Source organism: Neofelis nebulosa, chromosome 11 (assembly GCF_028018385.1).
Source record: "Neofelis nebulosa isolate mNeoNeb1 chromosome 11, mNeoNeb1.pri, whole genome shotgun sequence".
Classification (NCBI taxonomy): Eukaryota; Metazoa; Chordata; class Mammalia; order Carnivora; family Felidae; genus Neofelis; species Neofelis nebulosa.
Window position 1 is genome coordinate 14,836,831 of NC_080792.1, and position 18,747 is coordinate 14,855,577.

Sequence of the window (18,747 nt, forward strand, 5' to 3'; positions counted from 1 at the left end):
GGAGCCGCATTCACAGTCGAGATTTGGGATTGAAAAAAAAAATGCGTTAATGCTTTTTTAAAAAATGAGTTTGGTGTAATATAATTTAAAAAGAGATCTGACTGCTGTGCTGTTCTGTCTCTGGGAACCAAGATGGATGATTTGGGTTCACATCTGCCTCAATCAGTTTGATGTTGACTTTGAGGCCGCATGGTTTGGAGAGTCGGTGATGGGATCTGTTGGGAAATTTGCAGTGAGATTTCCGACTGTTATCTGAGCTTTGCCCTGTGCTAACAAGTTTCTATGTAGTTTGGTGGTGTGAATTGTTTCTTGAAGGGCCACTTGACTGAGAGCCAGTGCGTGTAGCTGGGAGCTTAAGACTTTCATGAATATGCTACTAAAAACATTGTTTGAACAAAAAAGCATTTCTTTTTTTTTTTTTTTAAAGGTATTTATTTACTTTTAATTTATTTATTTTTGAGACAGGGAGAGACAGAGCATGAACAGGGGAGGGTCAGAGAGAGGGAGACACAGAATCTGAAACAGGCTCCAGGCTCTGAGCTGTCAGCACAGAGCCCGACGCGGGGCTCGAACTCACGGACCGAGAGATCGTGACCTGAGCCGAAGTCGGCCGCTTAACCGATTGAGCCACCCAGGCGCCCCCCAAAAAAGCATTTCTTACAACCCCTTCTCCCCTGGTTACTGTTCTGCCCAACACCAAAAGGGGAATAGATCATCTCCTTTCATATCACCATTCCTTTGTTCATATAGTTTCCTTGTCCTGGAGTGCCTTGTCTGCCTGTCCCCCCACTGCCCCTTCCCACTAAACACCATGTCTGGATGGAAAGCTTTAAATATATGCTTGCTTCAAGACTTCCTACTCATTCTGCCGCCTTACGGATTCTCCTCCAGCTATCTCAGGAAGAAGCAAGAATTAGTTTTCCTTCTATTTGTTCTTCGTTTTTATTTTGTTTTATTTTAGAGAGAGAGGGGGGAGAGAACCTTAAGCAGCCTCCCTGCCCAGCACAGAGCCCCACACGGGGCTCGATCCCATGACCCTGGGATCATGGCCTGAGCTGAAAATCAAGAGTCGGACACTCAACCGACTGAGCCACCCAGGCGCCCCCCCCCCCCCGTTTGTTCTTTGTAATCCCACTTACCTGTGTGTGATAATTTTGTACGTGGTTACCTCCCTGCTCCACTGAGAATTCTCTGACTGCAGGGACCTTGTCTCGTTCAGGAGTTTGGATGAATGGACGAAAGGATGAACAAGTGAATGAACAAACTTGATATGTGGATATGTTGGGATGGATTAGAGTGTATCTCCGTGAAAAATGGTGGTAGACCTGAGCATTGACATGTCATTTGATTTTGGTGACTGGTTAGAGGCTTAGCAGAATCTCGACAGTATTGATATTTGGGACTGGGTAATTATTTGTTGTGGGGAAACTGACCTGTGCACTGTGGGGTGTTTAGTGGCATCCCTGGGCCCTACCCACTAGATGCCAATTGCCTCGTTGTAACAATCAAAGATGTTTCCAGATATTTGCGATCTTTCTGGTCTTCAGGCCAGCTGCAGGGAGAGTGGGGGAGAACCGTGAGGCCCCAGGGTATGATGGAGCCACGAGATCGAAGAAGCCTGGGTCCTGAATGACTGAGTAGAGTAGAACCTCCCTTAGCAAGCTGCACTGGAATGCAGTGTGAAGAAGCGATGAAACCATTTATTGCATTAGGCCAGTGAGATTTGGGGGTGCTTTATTCAGGCAGGCAGTCCACCCTGCCTAACCTTCCCTGACATTTGGATGAAGAGTCCTTGTTGGAGCGCCCATGCCCATATTCCAGGTAGTAGGTAAAAACAGATGTTCCAGCCATGGAAAAAGGGACAGATATTTTTGTTTGTTCTTGTATAGCGTCAGTCTTAGTGCTCTTATGTCTTTTAATTTCTGTATTTTGTCAGAAAATGAGATAATGATAAATGTGACTTTGTTATTTCCACCACTCTGGTAATTCTGACCTGTGAATGTTGAGCTATAAATAACTTTAGTAAAAAGTAATAAAACATCAAATGTCCTAGCAGGTTTCACTTCACTGTATATGTGTGTCTGGAATGCAAGCTCAAGTTGAGATATTTGTGGCAATTTATGTCTAACGCATTGTAACATTTTGGGGGGAAAAAATGACAGATGTTGATACCCTACAGCCACAGCTGTTCCCCACACCATGAATTAATAAGTCTCTGTATGACGCGATGGGCTTTGAAACGGACTCATATACGCTTAGTGCAGCCGAATGCTGTAGATTAGTGCCCAAAAGCTTGCTATTCAGTGCATAGTTCTCGATTTCTTTTGCAGCAATTAATTGTATCTGTGGTTGTGTCTACACAGAGCCACTGACCAAAATGCGTGAGTCAAACGGTTTCATTTGGCATCCGTCTGGAGGACAACAGCGGGGTTGTTTGTGGGAGACAATGGCTGTTTGTGGGTGAGCCCTGCGGTGGCTGAGGGCTTTGTGTTTGGTTCAGTGGTCGAGGTGCCTGCTCTGTTTGCACAGCATCCCCTCTGTGGTACAAAGAGCCACCCCTGCTGAATTTCACCCTACCTGTCAGTCGGTCAGAGAATTCCTGTCGGGAAGTAGAGTAAATGTGGATTGACGATTTTAAGATAGTAGAGGCCCCCTTTCGAGTTAGAGATCCTCTTAGGCGTCTTAACTACCAAATAGCAGATTCTTGTGTTTTTCCCCCATAGAGAACGCCTTCCAGTAATAAGACTAACTTACATGGATGACACTGATTATATGCCAGGCTCTGAGTGTTTTGTATGAGGTGTGTGCATAATTCTCGCTGCAGTCTGAAGGGGAAGGTACTTTTAATATCTCCATTTGAATTTGTCGACAAGAAACTGAGGCTCCGTGACTCCCCAAGGTCACAAAGTGAGTAAATGCCGGAGCGTGGATTAGAACTCAGCCGCAGATGGCTCCAGAGTTTGTGCCGTCGGCCACTGCGGTGTGCTGCCTCAGATTCTTCATTCTGTTCAGGAGACTCCCTTTCTCTGAGCTGTTCCGTATTTTCATGAATCCAGCAAACATCTGTATATGATGCTTACGAAGAGTTAGTGATATGACTGCTTTATTTTTGCATTGTTTGAGCATAATTTCCCAATTGAGCTGTCAACCGATACTCTTGGGTCTTCTATAACTCTTGGCACAATGCTTCCTTGTAAGAAGGGTACGAACGTAGCACGTTGGCTTGATTATTTTCACACACAGATGCTCCTTTTGGAGGTCACCTCTGTCGGGGTAAGAGCACATGTACACAGGGGACTCACGTGCCAGGTGGTACTGGATGAAGTGATACTGGAACTCGGAGGGGAGAGATTACTCTGGCTAAAGGATTTAACGTAGCTTCGTGCAAGGTGATGCTCTTGAAGTACAGGTAGTAATCCAGATGTGCGGGTGGTAGAATGACATTCCAGCAGCAGCAAGGTGACAGGGGAGCGTGGATGTTGTCTTCCGGACACCAAATAATGCTTTATGACTACAGCGTGGAGGATGTGAGCCGGATTGGTCGGAAAAGGATTGGAATAGCTGGTGGGAAGGTGGGGGAAGGGGGGACTTTGGGACTTGTTTGGTTGGAAGTCATTGATGGTTTGGGGGCTGGGGATCATGCGGGTTTGAAGCTGTGCTTTTGGAAGCTTCATCTGGCAGTGGTCAGTGTGGATTGGAAAAGAAAGCTGGGGAGACCAGCTGGGGTCCAGAAAAGACGTAGTGAACACCTGCACCCCAGGAAGAGGGCCACAGGAACAGAAAGGATGCATGAATGTGAGAGACATGTCAGAGACAAATTTAGTGGAATTTTGGAGACCGGTTCAATGAGAGGTGGGAGGTGAATGGGTTTTCAAGTCTGGGGTACTGGGTGAATAACAGTAGCAACTGTAAAATTACATGGAAAAGACCAGATTTGGAGGAGATCAAGAGTTCTCTTTGGAAATGGCATTTGGAAGAGAGGTCAGAGCTGTACCTTTGAGAATAATCCACATCCAGATGGCCGTTGTGAGTCTGAGGTCGAACCGTGTTGCCAGGTGGGAGAGAGAGCCTCTGCGAGCTGGCTGTGAAGGATCGTAGGTCGAAAGGGAGGTGGGAACAAAGAAAACACATTTGTTTTCTGGAGCAGAGGATATTTGCATGTATTGAGAACTAAGAGTGACTTCATGTCATAGTGTAGCTTAACTTACATGTATTATTCCCGAATTGATTGTGATTTCTCCTAGACTTAAGATATCTGAGCTATTTTACATGCATGTAAATAGCGCATGAAGAGTGGTCCACATGGGGCCCTGCCTGGAATACTGGGAATTCGGTTGGACGATGCTCGGCTTGTCTGAACCGGCTAACTCACCTGCCCCTGGGCAAGCGCAGGCTGCTTTCCTCTCGTTGCCTCCTTGAGGATGCTTGCCTTCTCTTTTTTCCTCCGTCCTTCTGTTCAAATCCTGACTCTTCCTTTGATACCCTGTTCAAATCCCATTTCTGAATCCCTGATGATCGCTACCGAAAATGACCGTCGCTGCTTCCCTACATCTTGCAGACCTAGCGTAGGTCCCGGGGGCGGCCAGCTGCTGACTGACGATAGATGTGGGTTCTGGGAGGGCTGTGCCTACCTCGCGCATCTCTGCATCTCAGGGACCTGGCTTATTTTTTCCCACCATGTTGTCACAACATGGTGTTGTTGTCATATAAACTGTTGTCATATAAACTGTTAACCTTCTGTCTCTCACTGGCTCTTCATCTCCTTAGAGACTGCAGTGATCTAACGCTTTCTTACATCTCCCCCACTATTTTGGATATGGTATCTTAATGCTACTAGTTGCTTAAGGGCTGGATCATTGGGAAGTTTTCTTTTCTCTTTGGGGTCCTGTATCTTGGTAGTTGAGTCTTGTATTGGCAATTGGAAGTATGATATGTCGGTTACCACCCCTAGCTTAGCTTGTATTCTACTCAGAAGATACATTGACTGTCTTGATTGATTCTTCTCTCTCTGGTCAGTTAACGCGCTGTGAAACTAACAGCAAGGGGATCGTACGGGGGTGAATGGCCCTGTAGTGTGGCCTTCGGTTTCATGGAAGAAGTTGAGGGTAGATTTTCAGGAACCAAAATATACTTGGAGCCTAAATGGGTAGGACAGTAGTAGAGGCCTGAAATTAGTTTTTCTATTTCTAAAATTAAATTAATCAGACGAAATTCATTTAGCATAGTGTGTGGAGTGCTCACAAATATACAGAGTAAAGCTTCGTGTTTAGATAGATGAGGAAAATCTTTTGGGGACAGGAGAGGCTTTCCTTTTCCTTTTTTTTTTTTTTTTTTTGTCAGACACCTAACCGACTGAGCCACCCAGGTACCCCTCTTTTGTTTTTTAATGTTTATTTTTGAGAGAGAAACAGAGAGACAGAGCACGAGCGGGGAGGGGCAGAGAGAGAGGGAGACACAGAATCCGATGCAGGCTCCACGCTCCGAGCTGTTGGCACAGAGCCTGACGCGGGGCTTGAACCATGAGATCATGATCTGAGCCAAAGTCAGCCGCTTAGCCGACTGAGCCACCTAGGGGGTGCCTCCTTTTCCTTTTGTGGAGTTTGTTTACTAGTATGATCTCTGCCCCATCGGTCTCAAAAACTCTAGCATACAGTGCCGATTAGTTCGAATCTGCTGCCCTGCGCTCTGCTCTAGCTGGTTCCGTGGTCTCAGAAAACGAGTCTGCTTTCTTTGGGTTATGGAGAAGGAAGGAACTTTATAGACTGTGTCAGGTAGACCGACGTGCATAAGTGGTGGTTGAATAATCAGTTTAGTACATTGGCCGGAAAAGAAGCAAACGGCAGTGGCATTTGGAGATGACATACGAAGATGGCAACATTTTGATAAAAGTTTATTTTGGTTTTTTAAATGTTTGTTTATTTTTGAGAGAGAGAGAGAGAGAGCATGCACCACGAGCGGGGGGAGGGGCAGAGAGAAAGGGAGACAGAAGACCTGAAGCGGGCTCCGAGCTGAGAGCCCAACGTAGGGCTCAAACTCAGCAACTGTGGGATCATGACCCCCGCTGAAGTCTGACGCTCAATGGACTGAGCCACCCAACTGCCCCTATTTTATTGTTTTTAAGTAGGCTCTACGCCCAACGTGGGGCTCGAACTCTCGCCCTCAAGATCCAAGTCTCACGCTCCGCCCACTGAGCCAGCCAGGTGCCCCTGGAGTGAAATTTTAAACGGTGAATATCTTTGAATTGACGTTGTAAGTTAAAGAAGTAACTGCTAACTTTGCTTGGCGGTAACTATGTCCAGAGCATTTTGCAAAGCTCTGTGTGAGTTATCCAAGCTAATTATCACGATAATTTAGGAGCAGGCTCCGTGTTTAGCCTCATTTTTTGGATGAGCAAACTGAGACACGGGGAGGTTTGGTAGCTTGGTCAAGATTACGCTGCCGAGTGGCAAAAGCAGCTTGCAAACCCTGAGTGTGATTGGTGACAGCACTGGTAACTGAGAGCGTCACAATACGGTGGTCTTTCCAGACTTTGCCTTAGTAGTTATGGAAAAGTACCAATAAAAAGAAACAGCGGCTATGACAAAGAAAATATACTAACAATAAGCGTCTTTAGAGTGATGATTTGCTGGCTACGAAGATGAACGTGATATTAAAGATGAAATACGAAAACTTTCAGGGTTTTAATTTCGGTCACTCTGTGCTGTAGTCATAATAGAGTTGTAATTAATTATCTTATTGTGGCTATTTTATTTCCACACCAGAAATTCATCTGGAAATTATAGTGCAACAAATAGCTGCTGAAATCATGATGGTAGTAATTATATCCATGACATAATTGTGGAAATATAGAATAATGAGGTTATTTTGAGGGAAGTCCGCATCAGTAGAATAGTGAATGCTTTTCAAATGCAGAGCAAGCCAGAAAGGAAAGGGGCCTAATTATGGATTTGTAATAATATAATGGAAATAGGTGAGTTTTCAGGAATATTTTGGAGACTAAAAATTACCCTGCTCAGAGTTAATGTGGAACTTTTAACCAGATATTATCAAGGTCATTAGTAATATTTTTGGCTCTGGCAGGTTTTTTTTCTTTTTTTTAATAAGCATTGTTAATCTCTAGACTATTGTTTTATGAAGCCTCCCGTTTCTGACATTAGAAGTAACTTATATCCCCAGGTTTGCTGTCTTCCCTGCTGCAGGATCCCTTTACGGAGTTTCCCCGTAGGAGGTTTTATCTTCCGCTGAGAACACCTCCAGATGTCAGGAACTTACAGCGTCCCGAGTAAATTGTTCCACTTTATAGTCAGGAAAAGCTGAGCCCAAATGAGGTAAGTTGGTAGCCCAAGGTCTGCCCTTCAGAGCTGGGCCTTGAGTTAGCCCTGACGGAATGTGCCACGCTGTTCAACCCTGGTCACGCTCCAGGAATCATTCTGTGTCTACCCCAGCTGCCCAGCCTTTTCTTCTGATAGTACACTATCAGCAAACCATAGGACCCTTTCAGTGGGATCTTACCCCATGGGCCTGCAGGGTGTCTTTGGTTTTACCATTAGAGATTCACTCCTTGTGGTGTGGTGAAAAGAGCAGGGGGATTGTGGTCTCTTGGTAGACTGAGGGCTGTATCCCTGCTCTGCTAGTTCATCAGCCTTGTGATCCTGAGCAAGTCCTTCCGTGTCCTCATTTAAGATGGGACCGGTTAGTACTTACTTCAGAAGGTCATGGTAAAGGTCATGGTTAACGATGATAAGTGATGTGCATGGAGCCCTTGCAAGGTGCCAGGTGCTGTTTTAAGTATTATGTATATGTTCACTTACTTACTTCTCAGAACAGCAGTCTGAGGTAGGAATCAGAGGCAGGCCCAGAGAAAGTAAATGGTATGTCTGAGGGCTGAAGCTGGTATGAAGACAGTTCGTTATAAATTAGTTCCTTTTTCTTTTCCTTTTGGGTTTTGTGTCCATGGATCCTTTGCTAAAATGTGAGCGCCCTCGTGAAGGGTGACACAGTCACCTAATCACTTGGATCAAGCGTTTGCCAGCCCCACGGGGACGCAGGTGCAGAGAGGGAGTGGGCAGGTATGATGGGGGTGGGGTAGTGGGAGGAGAGAGAGCACCAACACCAGGGCTGGATGGGCGGACACGGGGAGACCTTGAGACACTCCGTTGTACCTGGACCGATTGGCCTTGGATGAAGCTGGCCCCTTGCTTTGGCTTCACTTTTCTTTTTCTTGGATCTGAAGAGGTCAGGTCTCCAAACACGCCGGCAGGAGAATAGGACTTTGGTCCTCTTTCTTGCTTGGTTAACCTTACAAGAACTCCTCTCCTTTCCACATCCTTAAAAAAAAGGGGGGGGTGGAGAGAAAGAAGAGTGACGTCCTGGAGTAAAACCTAAAGGGAGTGGGGATGGGTCGTCATTGGCTGAGACACAGGCCCCGGCCTGGACTCGGGAGCAGTGCAGACAGTGGGGCCGTGAAGTCTCTCCTGAAACGGGGGAGCAAGCCAGCGGTGCAGAGCCTACAGGCGAGGGGACAGACCCGGAAACACGGAAGGAACACTCCGCACTTTCTCTGTTGGGTAGAAGAAAACCAGAGCAGGTGAGGCCACTTAGTTGAAAAGAGCTGTGTGGGAGACAAGGAGACAGAACACATGACATGAAGTGTTTTTTTAAAATCCGTCCTTGAGTGTATTTGCGACAATAAATCCCATCCTCAGACTCTGATCAGTAAAGGCTGTTTCTCTTTGGAGTGTGTAGGCCAGTGTCAGGGCCCAAATGACATTTGGCCACCGAAGGGTTCCTGTGTGCTGTCAACTCCACCCCCCACTCTAGCCTCTTTATAATCCTGAAAGCAGGAGATTAGTGTCAAACGTGGGTCCAGTAAAACAGTATTTCCTTACTTCCAAATTATTTCTTTCCAAGAGAGAGCAACGTTTAGGAGCAGTGGAGAGAGACCATATGACAAGATATGTGGTGAGGCCCAACTTGGGTTGATAGACTTGCCCATCTTTTTTTCCCCATGGATTAAATTCAGCTCAGTGTACAAGCCTCTATCAGAAAATACAGATGCTTGGGGCACCTGGGTGACTCAGTCGGGTAAGCGTCCGACTTCGGCTCAGGTCATGATCCCACTGTTCGTGGGTTCAAGCCCCATGTCAGGCTCTGTGCTAACAGCTCGGAGCCTGGAGCCTGCTTTGGATTCTAGGTCTTACTCTCTCTCTGCCCTTCCTCGGCCCCCCCCCCCCCCACTCATGCTCTGTCTCTCTCTGTCTGTCAAAGGTGAATAAATGTTAAAAAATAATAATAAAAGAAAATGTAGGTGCTTATAGTGAGTCCTGATTACACTGTCACTGTTGTGATGGTGGCCTGTTCAAGACACATGCTTATAAGCTTTCTTATTTCGTCTTTATATCATTGCTGTGTGTATAGTTAGCAGTTGAAATTTGAGGCTAGAAATTTCCCATGTCTGTGGATTTTACACATTAGGATTTTGTGGTAACTGAAATAGTGAAGACAGGGGTTTCCTTTAGCGCATCATCCTTACAAAGAAATGGCGGGCTTAAGATGTTCACGGAACAAACAAGCTTACCTGCGAGGTGTTAGAAGATTCTAAAAATGCTTTCTAAGAATTTCAAATCTTATGAAAGACCTATATTTAAATTTTCAAAAAAGCGTCTATGTTTGAGAGAGAGAGAAACCAAGCACAAGCGAGGGAAGGGCAGAGATAGAGGGAGACACAGAATCTGAAGCAGGCTCCCCGCTGTCAGTGCAGAGCCCGACGCGGGGCTGGAACTCCTGGACCGCGAGATCATGAGCAGAGCTGAAGTTGGACAGTTAACTGACTCAGCCACCCAGGTGCCCCAAGACCTGTATTTTCATAAACAATGAATACTTTTAATTCTTCTGTTTACTCACTAACATGGGAACTCTAAGAACCTCAAGTATAGGCAACGCTTTACCTGCTTTAAGTCATGTGTGAAGCCTCCTGTATGCCATTGACCTTCTCAGGCAGCTGCTTTTGTAATGCCTGCTCCTGACTCCCCTCTACACTTTCCTGCTCTGCCTCTTTCCTCCGTGTAAGCACAGGGCATGCTACCGATTTGCACTTTTTGTCCACTTAGTGGACAACTTTGACGTTACTTCTAAAACCTGCACTTATCCTTGCGATCCGAAATGGCTTCTGTGGAGGCTCCGGGCAGCAAGTGCCCCGCAGGGTCAGCTAACAGTGATCAGGCTGCAACCTCCCGCCATCCTGCATTCTCTGAGCTGACCCTGGGCAGGTGTGGCTGCCCTGGAGACCTTGAATAAGCTGGGAGGAAAAGGGAAACGTTGGAAACTATTTAAGAAAGATATCCTCTGATTTCACTCACATGCGGAATTTGAGAAACACAACGGATGAACATAGGGGAAGGGGAAGGAAAAGTAAGATAAAAACGGAGAGGGAGGCAAAATAAGAGACTCTGAAATCCAGAGAACAAACTGAGGGTTGCTGGAGGGGAGGTGGGTGGGGGGATGGGCCAAGCTAAATGGGTGATGGGCATTAAGGAGGGCACTTGTTGGAATGAGCACTGGGTGTCATATGTGAGAGATGAATCACTGGGCTCTACTCCTGAAACCATTATTATGCTGTATGTTAACTAACTTGGATTTAAGTTAAAAAAAAAAAAAATGCTTGTCCCTGGGAGAAACACCTCTGAACATAGTGTTATAAGCCTACAGTGATCCTTGAAGCTGACCTCCCTGGTCAGCAGGTTCTGAAGGGCGGTGCTGGATATAAGGAAAATGGGGAGAGGTTGGAAAAACCCAGCTCCGTCCATTACTGTGAGTCTCCTTGGAAGGTTTCGTGAAGGAGGCTGGGGCATCCAAATCACATCCCCGTGCCCCACCCCGTGGGGCTCATTAAGTTCTAAGAAGGTGAGCAAAACTGATTTAATATAGAGCCTGTTTCACCTAGCAGAGTAGTTTTAGGTTAATTCTGCATAGTGGCGGAGTTGTGTTTTTATGTGCGTTTTAAGTATTTTCCCAGTACCGTGGGGTTCTTCAGAGAATTTGCGTGCATTGTGCATTCGTACCCGTTTTATGGGATTTAGGAGCATTGTTTTATATTTTAAATTATTACCGTGAGTTATGGTTGTTACGTTTGCTTCTCACGCTGCGTTGCTGCTGGTATCGGGGTTTATTTGGTGCCGATTTCCTAGTCAGGAATGGATGCCCGCCTGGTAAGCCTGGTACCGTGGGCAGACCAGCCTGGTTTACATCCCTTCACCCTGCGGCAGGGGCCACAGAAGAGCCTCGGGGAGTGGGTGCCCTCCCTCCTTAAAAATTAAAACGGAACTTCTTCACCTGTCTCTTTGCTCCCCCTCCCGCTGCTAGGAAACAACCATAAAAAGCAGTCTGAGTTGTGGATCCGGTTGTCAAGTCCTTGCTTTGGTGATGCCTGGGTGACTCTTGAGTTCCCATTCTGAAGATTCTCTCTTGCTGATTTTAAATCCCAAGCAGGCTTGTTGCATGAAGCCTCAAGCCGGTGAGCAGACAGATAGGTGAGCTCTCCTTCATGTGGTTGCAGTGTTTGAATGCTTAATTGCTAAAGTATTCCCTGACGGAGCGTTTCAAAAGTTCACGTAAGTCTGCCATTCCCTCGTCTTCACTTTTAAGCGACTGAACGGAGGAGTCATTTGGGGACAAGCTCCTGAGCCCCTGTTGTTTGTTTCTGGGTTTTGCTTTTTTTTTTTTTTTTTTAAATGTCCCTGATGATTTGCCGTAACACATTCGTGAGTTCCAGAGGTTACAGACCATCTCCCCATGGCCTTGCTGAGCTGTGGGAACACAGGAGCCGGTCGTGGGAAAGCCGGAGCTGGGGCTGGAGAAGGTCCCACGCTCGAAGGGCGTCCCTGGTGTCAGTAGGAAGTCGTGAATGGTCAACTGAAGGAAAGAACATGGCACTCCAGGTGCATAAAGGTGGGGAGAAGAGACCCCCCACCCCCACCCCACCACCCCAGTGGGGACGTGGAGGCTGTCGTAGGAGGAGAGGGAGAGGGAGAGCATGTGGATGGAGGGAGGTGGATGGAGAAGAGTTTGTCAGATGAGGCTGGAAATGTAACTAAATCACCAAAGGACCCATGGAGCCTGGCGGCTATGTGGGCCCTCCCCCTTGGTCATCAGCAGTGAGTGGGGTTTCAAAGCAGTGGCCTGATCAGACGGTTCAAAGCGTGGGAAATTAGGCAGAAAGTGTGGGTGTGAATCCCAGCTCTGCCGGTTACTTGCGCTGTGACTTGGGCAGGTGTTTTGAACATCCTTGTCACCATCTCTTGCTCTGCAACACGGGGACGATGAGGACACCTTCCCCAAGTCCTCTCAAGGATAGAGGAGTCACCATATGTAAATCCCGGGCATGGAGTGGCACCCCTGAGGGCTGGTGGGGATCTGACTTGCCACTTAGGGGCAGCACACAGGACGGTTGGAGTGCGGCAGAGCCGGGGGCTGGGGGGACCTGGTTTGCAGGGATTTTTGTGGCCATCTGGAAGCAAATCCCAGATATGTGCCCTGTGGGAGCCCTGAGTTCCTCTGGAGGCGGAGGTCAAGAATATGGTGTGGTCAAGAATATCTTTGCCTGCTTCTCCTCTCTAGGCTGGGTTGTGAACCCAGGCAGTAGTTATGGGAACAGACCTGAGAGAAATTTCAGGAGGCAGAGTAACCTGGGCTTGATGAAACTTCAGAAGCATTATATTATCTTGTCTTTTGGACAGCATGGTTACTCCAGTGCCCGATTGTTCTAACGGGGAGGTATGTAATTGGATCTTAGCTGGCTAGGCTTCCTTGCAAACTAAAAGAAAATTGCCATTTTTAGAGTTGCATGCGGGTTTCTTTGGGGAGATGTGGACAGATATCATGGGGATATTTGCCTTTAATTTAAAATGAGTTTCCTTGGAAATCCATCGGATTATATGTCTAAACTCTAATGTCGAGAAAACTCTTTTCCGAGGCACAAAAGTATTAGTCCATTATGAACCTCTCTGAGGCAATAGAGACTCTAAGTACTAAATTCCACAACGGAATGGAGGCTGCTAGCAGGCGATTATTGAGGACTTGGGTTTAGGCAGTTTGCAAAACAATTCAGCAAAGTATATAAAGGCAACGGGGGGAAATAGTATTGCTTTTTTTGTGCTGCCAACCAGGTTTGTCACATGGATTAGTAATTTAGATAGGAACAGCCATGAATCACTGCTTAGAGTTTCGCATTTAATTTTATCCTGGAAGCGATTTCCTTTCAAATTCTCGAGCTGTAGTTATCATTAATGAATTAAACATTATGAAACCCAGAGAGCCACTAATTCATTTTGAAATAAGTAGACATTTAAATCTGAAAAAGAAACCTTAAATTTTGTTCAGTGGTGTTTAATATTTTCAAGCCGACAGCATGTGGAATGGTATCTCACGGACGTGTTTTCCCAGAGAGGCTGGTACTGGGGGTACGTGTGCCTGACATCTTGGTGCAGGTCTGGGGCATGAAAGAAGAAATCAGGTTTTCCCCATGGCCAGTGACTGGGTGTTTTCCAGAGGGGAGAGATTTAAATATTTGGAAAAGAAAGCTGATTAGAGTCAGAGCTCCCCACCCAACCAAGGTCCTTATCTCCAGTGCTTTCCTGCTTAACCCTTTCAATCCTGTCCTTTCGTGGGACACCTGCCATCTCTCTGCGTCACTGCCTTCTTCTGCCTTACCAAGTGCTGCTTTGGGATAGGGCTCGCGCAGTCATCAAGGTCGTTGGACACAGTCTGTGGGAGCTCCGGCCTCTCAAACACTCAAGACCAGCTTCGGGAAGGCACGTCCTCGTGCAGGTGACCGTTGGGCAGGGGCTGGGTGGTTACACAGCAGCGCTTGAAGATTTTAGAGCACACGGTGAGATAGCACACAAAAGCCAGACTCCTTGCATTTCAAGCCTGGAAAACATGGTCAGTTTCTTCCCTTCAAAGACTTTAATGTAAAGAGCTGGCCAGAGAATTGGCAGATTGTGTCTACAGTAACGTTATGAGAACGTTGTTATGTTCAAAAAAGGGTAAAGGGGCTACATGTCAAGGCCAGCAAATTTGATTTGGACATGGAAGGTGTCTAAACTTTTGTTCAACTTGTCTTCCCCCCACCTCCCCAAACAAGATTCACCCCCATCTTACCTCTTTTGAAAGCCTTTTGCTTTGTCAGCTGAAGTTATTTTTGGAATGGTCATCTGTGGCAGCCTATGGTCTGGTCTGAGCCTCAGTTTCCTTGTCTGTAAAAGGGGATGATAATACCTGCCCTCCTCTCTATTACGCAAATGGGCATAATGGTTAAATGAGATCATAGATATGAAAACACTTGTCTAGTACCTTCTTAAGGATGTGAGGCAGAGAGGTGCCACGAGGCTCAGGCTGGAGGAGGCAGGACTTCCTCCTCCATTCCCTCCCCTACTTAGGGCCTTCCCCTACTTCGTCTCCCTTCTTAGGGGAAGCAAGGTTCCTCTGAGGGACTCAGGACCTTGTCTTTCTTCCTCCAGTTCAATCAGGTGGGTGGCCCTGGTGCGAAGGATGCCCCTGAGCACAAACCTGTATTTCCTCTTTCCTATTTGGTGCTGCTTCCAAATCGAGGGGTTTTTGTGATTCCTTGGTTGTTCATTTCCACCTCATATTAATTTCCTAGGACTGCTGTGACAAAGTACAAGGAACTGAGTGGCTTAAAACAACAGTAATTTTTTGTCTGACAGCTCTGGAGGCTGGGAGTCTGAATTCAAGGTGAGAGCCGGGCGACGCTCCCCTGAAACCTATAGGGGAGGACGACGCCTTGCCTTTTCCAGCTCCTGATGTTGCTGGCAACCCTTGGCTCGTAGATGCATCTCATCTCATGCCCGTGTCATCACAGGACCCTCTTTCCTCAGGTGTCTCTTCTCCTCTTGCCGAGCACACCAGTGGTGTTGGATTCAAGGCCCTCTCATCAACATGACCTCATCTTACCGAATGACATGTGCAGCAGCCCTAATTCCCAGCAAGGCCACATTCTGAGGTACGAGGGGCTAGGGCTCGAACATACCTTCTTTTGAGACTCCCTTCAACACCCCCTACATACGCACACACACGCGCGCGCACACACGCACACACACACACACACACACGTGGATTGCTACTCATGCACACCACAGCTTCAAGTCCCTTTCCAGAGGGTAGCACGTGCCACCCTGGACAGGAAGGCAGCTCCCCCAGCTCTTTCCAGAACCGGTAGCTGTGACATTATGTCTCTAGAGACTGTGTTGCAGGGCCTCTGAGAACATGGTCGGTGAGGCCTCTGCTGCACATCGGAAGAAACTCAAGAGTTTGAATTAGTACCAAACAGCCCTCTCACGCTCTGTTGCCGATTTCACTTAAGTCAACTAAGCCTGAAACCAAGAAGCTTCGATGGTACCGGTGGGAAGTACCAAAGTCCTTCCAATTTTATTGGAGACAGTTGGTTTTATCAGAAGTACTGAGTTGGGAATTTGAGCAAATGTGTGCTCTGTCCCCTTCTGTGCAGCGGAACAAGTATGCGGTGGCCTCAGAGTCCAGCAGGCAGGTGACGGGCTCGCCAGGGAGCCCCAGCGCATGTCCATAATAGGGGGCTGGCCCACATGAGCCAGAAAGGACATCCTCTGCCCTCCTGCACTGGGTAATCGACATAACTCGGTGTGTAAGAAACCTGGTTTCCCCAGAGAGAGTTCATACTGTAAGACGAAGCCGGGAGACTCTGGGTTAGTTTTCATTTTGCCCCCATCTCGCCAACTGAACTTAGTCACGGTTCTCATTAGAATGGGATCCTAGGTTTCTCATCTCTGTGTGAAAATAGTGAAATTTGCTGCATCATGATGTCTGCAGGGCAATTAATAGGTTGCTGTATGCGAGCTGCTGGCAGACCTCAAGTAAATAGTGAGGGGCTGGTGATGAGGACAGCCTTTCACTCGCTCTGCGTCCACCAGTAAATAGGCTAAAACGGAGGCACTTAAAGAAGAACGTGGTCTGAAATGCAGAGGGCCGGTCGAAGAGCTGCCGGTCTTGTCCTTGGGGCCCCGCCAGGCCCGGAAGGAGTGCGGTGGACTTGCCCCGTGGGAGCCCTGGGAGGAAGTCCCCCTGTCAGATACGATGGAGAGGCCGCGGGAAGGTCGGGGACTCGGCCGCGGCCCCTCGGGATAATGGGTTGCAATGGGAAGTTGAAGGAGGCAGAATCGGGGAGTATTGCCAGAGGTGGCGGTATCTCAGGGACAGAGTCCCAGTCCTAGAGTACAGGCTTGAAGGAAGGGTGGTGGATCCAGGTGCTTGGGGGAGGGAGGGGCAGCCAGGGGTCCGGTGAGCTTCAGACCTGGAAGCCTAAGGAATCAAGAACGCGAGTGGAGGTAGAGGAGCCCGGGCAGGATGCCATAGCCAAGTCGGCATTCCGGGGGGACTCGGGTGGGGTCCCAGAGGATGGCACCAGAGTTACCTAGGCGTCTCCACTAAGGTTGGGGTTGATCCTAGAAACTGGAGTAGGTGGGAGGGATTCATTCGTGACACAAGAGGCCTGGGGCAGCCTGATTCCAAGTTGAGACAGATCACATGTGGGACAGAGCCACCACCCTACCCTGCTTCACTCGTTTCAATAGACTTTGTAGACGTAGAGATCCTAAAAATAAAGCTCAACTCACACCCACCACCTGAGCGTAGACTAGGGCTGTTTTTCCTGCTGCTGTTGTTTTAGTTATCTGATGACTTAGAGTAACAGGGCAAATGCATTATTTTGGGAAATACTATTAAAAAAAAATTTTTTTTAAGTTTTTTTCCTTTTTTTTTATAAAATTTTTTTAAATGTTTATTTTTGAGAGAGAGAGAGAGAGAGAGAGCAGGGGAAGGGCAGAGAGAGAAAGAGACACAGAATCCGAAGCAGGCTCCAGGCTCTGAGCTGTCAGCACAGAGCCCGATGTGGGGCTCCAACCCATGAACTGTGAGATCATGACCTTAGCTGAAGTCACACACTTAACCGACTGAGCCACCCAGGCGCCCCAAGTTTTTTTTTTTCTTTTCTTTTGTGTGTGTGTGTGTGTGTGTGTGTGTGTGTGTGTGTGTGAGAGAGAGAGAGAGAGAGAGAGCAGGAGAGGGGCAGAGAGAAGGAGAGAGAGAATTCCAAGCAGGCTACACATTGAGAGCACAGAGCCTGATGTGGGGTTTGAACTCACAAACTGTGAGATCATGACCTGAGCCAAAATCAAGAGTTGGACGCTTAACCAACTGAACCACTCAGGCGCCCTGGAAAACACTGTTGAACCTAGATGTTTATACACTTCCGTGACAAATTTACCTTAAGTGACTATTGATTAACAGGGCTGGGACTGCGAGGTGTTTTGTGATAGAGTGCTGTCCAAAAATAGAATGAAGAAAGGCAAACAGCCCTGTCTTTGGCTGGCCAGGTTCTGGAAGACGTGGAAGTAATGTGGAATTATGTGCTACTTTTCTGCTTTGTACAAGCAGAACATGGCCATGAACCATGAGGCCTGGGCATTTTAAAGAAATCCATGTACCCACAGTGGAATATTACTCAGTCATAAAAAAAAAGAATGAAATCTTGCCATTGGGGACAACGTGGACGGATCTAGAAGGTATTTTAGGCTAGGTGAAACAAGTCAGACAAAGGCAAATGGCATATGTCACATATATGTGGAATCTAAAAAACAAAACAAGCAAAAACAGAAATAGACTCCTGAAAACAGAACAAACTGTGGTTGCCAGAGGGGGAGGGGGGCGGGAGAGGGGACAAAACAGGTGAAGGGGATTAAAAGATACAAACTTCCAGTTATAAAACAAGTCACGGGGATGAAAAGTCCAGCGTGGGGAATAATAACGTCGCATGGTGAGGACACTTATCGTGATGGGCAATGAGTGATGTGTAGGGTCGTCGAGTCACTATGTTATAGACCTGAAACCAGTATAACATTGTATGTCAATTACTCTCCACTCATAAAAATGTAAAAAAGGTAATGGTAGGTTACGAGGAGAATTGCAGTAATAGCAACAGACAATGAGGAGCATTCTCTTGCCTGTCTCTGCTTGTAGGCAAAACCCTGTTGATGCAGGTGTTGAAAATTTACTTCATTTTTCCAGGACTCAACCCAGAGTCTTCTGAGGCCCTAAAGGTTCAAAAGCAAGGCCCAGATGGAATGTACGACAGCTTTTGATGCAAAAATTATTTTAGTGTCACCATGAAAACAAAATCACGTGGACAGTGCTTCGTGTCCTGAGGGAGGCATCGAAATAAGGAGGTGGGTGGTCGGGAGTTGGGTGCCTCGCCTTTGGATGAATCATTTAATTTCCTTAGAGTCTCAGTTTTCCCATCTGCAAAATAGGGGAAATTGTACACTTTCTCCCTTTTACGGTATTGGGTCATGGACACAACACTGGAAACTGATATGTTATACAACTGGTAAGTAGGGGTTATCAGCACAAAGGTAAAAAGTCAGCTTCTCCCCCTTTTATGCCCATTCCCCTGCATCTTATTTAAATTATATTCACTCCAGAGTTTTGACTGAAAAATGCTTGTTTTCCCGTGTTTTACTACTTAATTAATCTAAAATGTTGCCCTGAGTAATGGCACTATATCTAGACGAGGGCTGTTCAAAGAGGAGAAATTGTGCAGAAGGATGTTTGTAAATAATGCTTAGGTGACACGATTGTGATAATTATGGCTTTTTGAAGATGAGTTTTATAGCAAGTCTTCAATTTTCCTGTCACTTGTTT

The 18,747-nt window shown here is 47.0% G+C and overlaps 1 protein-coding gene across 6 annotated transcripts in view; it reads left to right on the forward strand.

Moving 5' to 3' along the window:
* Nucleotides 1–18,747, forward strand: part of RNF152 (ring finger protein 152) — a 79,423-nt gene that overhangs the window by 12,409 nt on the left and 48,267 nt on the right. Inside the window, exon 2 of one of the 6 annotated variants that reach the window (XM_058691913.1) lies at nt 14,895–15,019. The exons of the other annotated variants lie outside the window; for them this stretch is intronic. The gene's annotated coding sequence lies outside the window, so the exon portion shown is untranslated. The remainder of the gene's footprint in view (nt 1–14,894; nt 15,020–18,747) is intronic. 6 annotated transcript variants of the gene reach the window in all.